The sequence below is a fragment of the Corylus avellana genome, chromosome ca2 (assembly GCF_901000735.1).
Source record: "Corylus avellana chromosome ca2, CavTom2PMs-1.0".
NCBI classification, from domain to species: Eukaryota; Viridiplantae; Streptophyta; class Magnoliopsida; order Fagales; family Betulaceae; genus Corylus; species Corylus avellana.
The window spans coordinates 35,588,360-35,595,227 of record NC_081542.1 but is presented as its reverse complement, the minus strand read 5'-3'; positions in this window follow the sequence as shown (position 1 = coordinate 35,595,227).

Genomic DNA, 6,868 nt, shown 5'->3' with positions numbered 1-6,868 from the left:
CTCTTAAATGATATCTTTCCTTTAACTCTTTACACAAGTAATTGAATACGTGTATTTCCATTCTAAAATTTTGTTTGTACCTATCAGGATTACCTTGTAGAATCTCTATAACCCACTTATAATCTGTTTGAGAAGAGGTCCTACAAGGTTCATTTGCAATATATAGCATATTATAGTTCTCAACAAATTCTACTACTGCAGCTGTTAGAATAAAAAACATCATTTTCATTTTCCTCTTAACCATAATCACTATCACTATCACTTGTATCATTTTCAGTGCTATAATCACTATTGTCCATGTCTGTAAGAAAAAATAAATAAATAAATAAACACAAAATAAATATATAAGCACCCAATAAAAAAAAAAGAAAAAAAAAAGATATCTACGTAGTTATGAAATATTATAATATATTCACCTTAGCACACAAATCAACACGTAAAAAAAATAACATTCAAATAAATCATTAGAGCTTTTCAAATAGTTCATAACAAAACAACATTAAAAAATAAAAACATTATTCCATGCTACGACGGTTAATTTCTCTATTTCCCATTCGCTTGATCAAGTTAATCTGCAATCTTGGTTCTTTAATAGTCACAAACATATCTCTATGTGATCTCTTAAGAAATACCTATGTTGCAAACTTAAGGATGTCAATGTCATTTTCTCTTTCAACAATCCCCCGAACAACATCCATAACCTCTTCAATATTACATCCAGGTTTATCGTAGCTCTTAGATGTCAGTGTATTCTTACTTTCTATTACATCACAAATCCGACTCAAATGTTGACTAACGATTTGAACTCCTTTCTTTCTTTTCTTACATTGAACCGCAAGACCAAACTTCTTATTTCTTTTATCCCGCGTATCTAAATCAGCAGGAATATCATCAATGCCATGTGTATTGAGATTTGGTTCATCATCCAAAACATCTAAACCTTCTACAATATTATCATCTTCATTAAGCATTACATCTGTAGCATTTATGACACCAATATCATTAGGAACAATCCTATGGATGGTGCCCAAGATCCCTCCCCGGTGACAGTTATATCTCTAAACAATATTTTCACCTTCATAGCATAAGCCAAACCTGTCATGCGAAACTTTGTTGCTTCTGGAACTTCCTATATTTAAGTACATGTAAAAATCAATAATAAAACAATTTTTAAATCATTTAAACGAAAACAAATAAGTACAAATATAGTACCTGCAATTTTTTTTTTCTCACTAATCATTGGGCGCATCAATTGTCTTTTTCACCGGATCCCATCCAAGGCTAGTTTCCTTGCCTATCAATCTCTTCCAAATGTTCTACTTTTTTGTCAAACTATCCCACTTTTTCTTTAGTTGTTTATAGCAATATTGTTTTCCAGTTTTTTTATTAAATTTATCTATCACATTTTTCCATCTTGTCTTATTGAAATGTGTTCCTAGGCGGTTACCAGCATGAATTTCAGTAATACATATGTCAAGATAATCTTCTAACATTTTTTTTCAGTCCAAACTACTTTCTTTATATGAGTATCTGCAATAGCAACAACAACATTGCTTTGACCTTGTTTACTCATGTGTCACACAATAAATAAGCTGATAAAATTATAAATAAAAAAAATATGTTAAACATTATTAATAATTAAAAATTTGTTTAAAGTAATCAACTGATGATAGAGTGCAGAAATTCATATTTACATGAATAATATATATGTCCATCAAACAAAGGGGCAACAAAAAAAAAATAATGGAACCAAGTTTCTACAACAGGAAAAGCATTAAATAATTCATGTTTTCTTATGAGGCGTGATCCCTATCCGATTGAACTACTCATTAAAGACACAAAATATTAAAATATATTAATATTTGGAGAATTTTTAAAAAAAAATTATTTCTTTTGATGGTTTCTCATGAACTAAAAAATACATTATACTATAATTATTAGTTTGATGGTTTCTCATAAATGTGTTCCTGGGTGATATTTATTTCTTTTGATGGTTTCTCCTTATACTAAAAAATTCATCAAAAAGCAAGAAGCAAACCATAAAACGAAAAGCTAAAAAGGAGATTTTGCAAACAAAAAAAAGAAAAGAAAAAGAAGAAGCTAAAAAGGGGATACAAAACACAAGAAGCAAAACATAAAACACAGGAATTAAGATATTGGATGCCAGCTCCTATTCTTGTGTTCCTCTATTGCATGTCAGTCTTGGGAAGTGTGCATCACTTGCTTGACTACCCCTTCATTTCCATTTTCGGTACTCACTCACCTAAATCCATCTCACTTCCCCTCCCACTTGGCCATTCACTCTCGTCTCTCAGCCCAAGCCATGGATTTGTTGTAAGTCTCATACTCTTCAATCACTCTCATACCCATCTTCTATCACACACACCCAAAACCTTTAATCACTCTCAAACCTTATCTCTCCTTTATCTTCTTCTTTTCTATTCTTTATATTATTTAATCTTCATCTATACTTTTCCTATATGTGTTATGTAGATATGTGTTTTATTGGAAAAAAAATAGATGAGCAAAAGCAAAATCAAACGGAGCTTTAACTCACCTGCGACGGGATAACAATTCTGCCTGGATTTCCCTTGCTTTGGAGCAGCTCAAACCGCGGCAACGAGAAGGAAAAATCGAGCCTGTTTGGGAAAAGATGCTTATATACAGGTATGGTTTCTATTACGTGAAATTAGTAAGGATATATTTGTTTGTGCATATATTTCATTAACCACAAAACCGTGGCGCGCCTTTCTTCCAAACGCACGTTTGAGCAGAAGCCTCGATATCCAACTTTGAGGCAAACGTGTGTTTGGAACGTTTGAAACCTCAAAAGCCCGATCGATTATTTTACCAAACGACCATGATTTTTCTGAAACGGAGCTTTTCAGGCTTTAGAAGTGCGTTTTGGGTCTGCAATCGCAGACCCAAACATGCTCTTAATAGATGTAGTACTTGTAAAGCACTTTGAAACCATCAAGAGTGGTGGCTCAATGGCCCAAAGAAGTTCCCAAGTGGTCAAGGAATATACTAGGTGTAGGTTCAAATCTCCGTAATGCAGAATCCCTACATATACCTGATTAGTATTAGCTATCTTGGATTATCATTGATTCCCTGGTGGAGCTGGGTCAGGCTATGGCTCAGTCGGACTTGAAAGAATGCTTGCGGTCTCCACTGTCTTAGGCCCCTCCTGTGCGGCTCCCAGCGGGTAGACGCTACTATGATCACGCCCAAATATGATAGCCACAATTGGTCTCCCCGACCTAACCTTTTTTTATTAAAAAAAAAAAAAAAAAAGCACTTTGAGAGGCATATCTTCATCATCTGATTCTTTGTCTTCTACAAGTACGGAAAAATGCATAGAAAAGTTTTGAGTAAAACATTTGCTCGTCTTCTATGTTTTTCTATCAAAGTTGTCTTCCTTTTTTGGTTTAAAATTGGATCCCTTAAGCTTTATAATTTGGGTTTCTTGTAAAATTACGTTTCATTGGAAGATACATGTAATTATGTAGGACAATATTATATAGATTTTGTACGACAAAAAATATAATGAATTGTTATCTCTTGGATGTTAACTTCTTTTTGCAACCTATGGCAATAAAACTATAAATAACTAGTGAGACACAATGAAGAATAAAACATAATATATTACTTGATGATAATTGGTTTATACGATAGGGTGTTTATACAAGAGAATTGGGTTACGTAGCTGTTGTGAAGTAATGTTGTAATATTTTATACATGGAAAAATGTTTATGTTGAAGGAATGTGTACGTTGTTGATTTAAGGTCTTCCTTTCTCAATTGACTTGTGATTGTTACTCATATTTATTTCCTTAACACTCCCCCTCAATTTGGAATGAATATTCATGACACCCAACTTGCTAAGCAAGTGATGGAATTGGGTCAAACCTAGCGCCTTTGTGAATAAATCAGCAGGTTATTGAGTGGTAGGTATATAAAAAGTATGAATTGTGTCATCCTGCATTTTTTCCCCAGTGAGATGACAATTAATCTCTATATATTTTTTTCTTTCATGAACGGCGGGATTTGAGGCGATGTGGATGGCTGCTTTGTTGTAGCAATACAATTTCGCTGGTTGTGGATACGAGATATGGAGGTTTGCCAACGGTTGTTTCAACCATGCAATTTCACAGTAGGTGAAGGCCATAGCTCTGTATGCCGCTTCAGATGAAGAACGTGATACTATTGTTTGTTTCTTTGTTTTCCAAAATATTGGTGAGTTTCCAAGGAGTATACAGTATCCAGTCACTGAATGTCGAGTGTCTCTACGTCGTGTGCAATATGCATCACATAATGCATGTAAAAGAAATTAGGGGAAAATGCAGTTTACCCCCCTGAAGTTTAAGGAGTTTTTCAATTTTAACCCCAAAGTTCAAAAATTGGCAATCTACCCCCCTGAAGTTTCAAAAATTGGCAATTTAAACCTTCCGTTTAATTTTTCCGTTAAAATTGACGGAAATCTATGAAATTACATCATTGCCCTTAGGCTTTTTTTTAAAAATTTCCGTCCAATTTAACGGAAAAATTAAACGGAAGGTTTAAATTGCCAATTTTTGAAACTTCAGGGGGGTAGATTGCCAATTTTTGAACTTTGGGGTTAAAATTGAAAAACTCCTGAAACTTCAGGGGGTTAAACTGCATTTTCCCCAAGAAATTATGTAGCAATATTTTTACTTTAAGACTATTGGCCTCTACCAACAAAATCTTTTGGCCCTATTCACTATTTTTTTTTGGTTCACTCAATAAATTTGTTCGCCCTTACCCATTCAAACCTATAAGCCCTAATTGTATAAAGATTTTGTAGTCCCTACCCAACTAGGACTCCAACCTGACTCCCTTGATCTGTGGGAGTGGTTTTAACCAAAGATTATCCTTCAAAATAATTGTGGAGAATGTGTGGAGAGTGTATCATGTATCTGGACTCCCTTTGGGAGAGATTTAGTTCGTTATCCTCCAATTTGAGTCGTTGAGTGATAGATATGCTTCCTTGTTTATAGGGCTGGCATAACACGTGTGTAACTGCACGATTTGGAGTGGATTAGGCGATCGTACCAAGATTGCAAGGGCTTGGGCTTTGTGACTTAGTGAGCTGTAGGCCCTTTATTTGGAGTGGGTTCTTGAATTGGGCTTTAGGAGATATTTTGTATCAACACCATTCAAGCAAGGTTTTCAAAAGAGTGGTAGCACCAACAAGACATTCCAAAAATCGTAGGGCAAGAAATTATGAAAATCCTTGGAATGGCATAAAACTTAAGGGTTTCATTAGATAATCTTGAATCGCACACGTCCAAGAAGATTGAGAAGATCGAGTCCAAACCATTAGTGATTGAAGCAAAAGATCAACAAATTTTGAAAGTACAAGAGATTTTCAGTATTCAAGTGAAATATGTTGAAGAAGAAATTCAACAAATAGATCTGAGAAACGTTCGGGCTCGAGTGTGAACGTTTGGTCATAATACACAGAACGTTCGGTCTATGACCAGGATGCATGCAAAGCTCATATTTCCAACTTGTCACGTAACAATTATCATCTTAGGCTCTTAATGAGTGTATGTAAACATAACAAATCATAATAGCATGCAATTCTAGGCCAACACTAGGTGTTTTTAAAACGTTTGAAGACCCTTTTTCTCTTCTTAAATAGAATGATAACACAATTTATCAAGGCACTTTAAAACTTTTAAAGTGCAAGAAAATCATAAGTATAACATAAAAACCAAGTAGATGTAGAAGAAATTACTTTGAAAATGGCAAATAACTTTTAAGCCTTCTCTTTTTCTCTAAAAAATCTCATCTTGCTCTAGGGTTGGTGTTTCTAGTGTTGGGATGGATTTTGGGACGAGAATGATGGGTATTTTATAGTAGGAGAAGGCGTACATGGGTCTGAAAAGGTGGAGAACATGTTAAATTTACTTCTCAAACTGTGACCCAATGTTTGGTACTTGGGTGAGAACTTTGGTGTACTATTACATAGTGCTTCTAGGGTTATATGTTGAACATTCGGTCAATACCCATTGGTTTACAATTTGGTGAGCGAACGTTCGGTGTGGTCCCTATGCAAACGTTCGCACGGAGGTTGGGCTTAAACGTTTGGTGGTCCCACAGCGAACGTTTGGTCAGAAGGTGATTTTTGGTCTTTTGGCTATTTTCAAATAAAAGGTTTTTCTCTCAAAAAGGTTGTGCTTTTATGATTATAATTAAAACTTTTTAAAATTAGGGTTAATTACCTTTTTAATACCTAGGTTTGCATATTTTTATTTGTCCCCACATCGGGTTTAAATCCTATTATAAATGGTACCTGACTTACGGGAAAATACTAACTTACTACTGCATATGAACCCATTTTGCATTTGTGTTTAAATAAGCTATTATATGGGTTTTTTGGACTTTTGTTTAACCATTTTGCTTAAAAGTGCAAGATGGCGAATCCACTGTGACTACTCTTACTCTTCCTTGAGCTTGACACCACTCTTAAGCCCAAGTTATCCAAAAAGCTTCATCTTTTATCTCACTCTCTCCTTACATGCTACAAAACGAAGGGAATTGAAAGGGTTTCTATAGACTTTTAAAGCCTTGCTCCATTTTTTGTAGTGTTTTGAAGTTATTTGATTTGCATGTAGGACGTTCTTGTTTGAACGATAGTTTCAAATTATTTAAGACTAGACATTCTATGAGGCATGTTTGAACGGTGTTCAAACAAGTTTCCTTGTTCCAACGAGTTGTCCAGTTAAAACACAACTCGGGTTGTTCGAATGTGGCACACTCCTTTTGTTGTTTCTTACAATTAAATCACATAACGCATAATCCTTCCTTAATTATTGACCATCTCATTTTCTTGCCTTAATTTT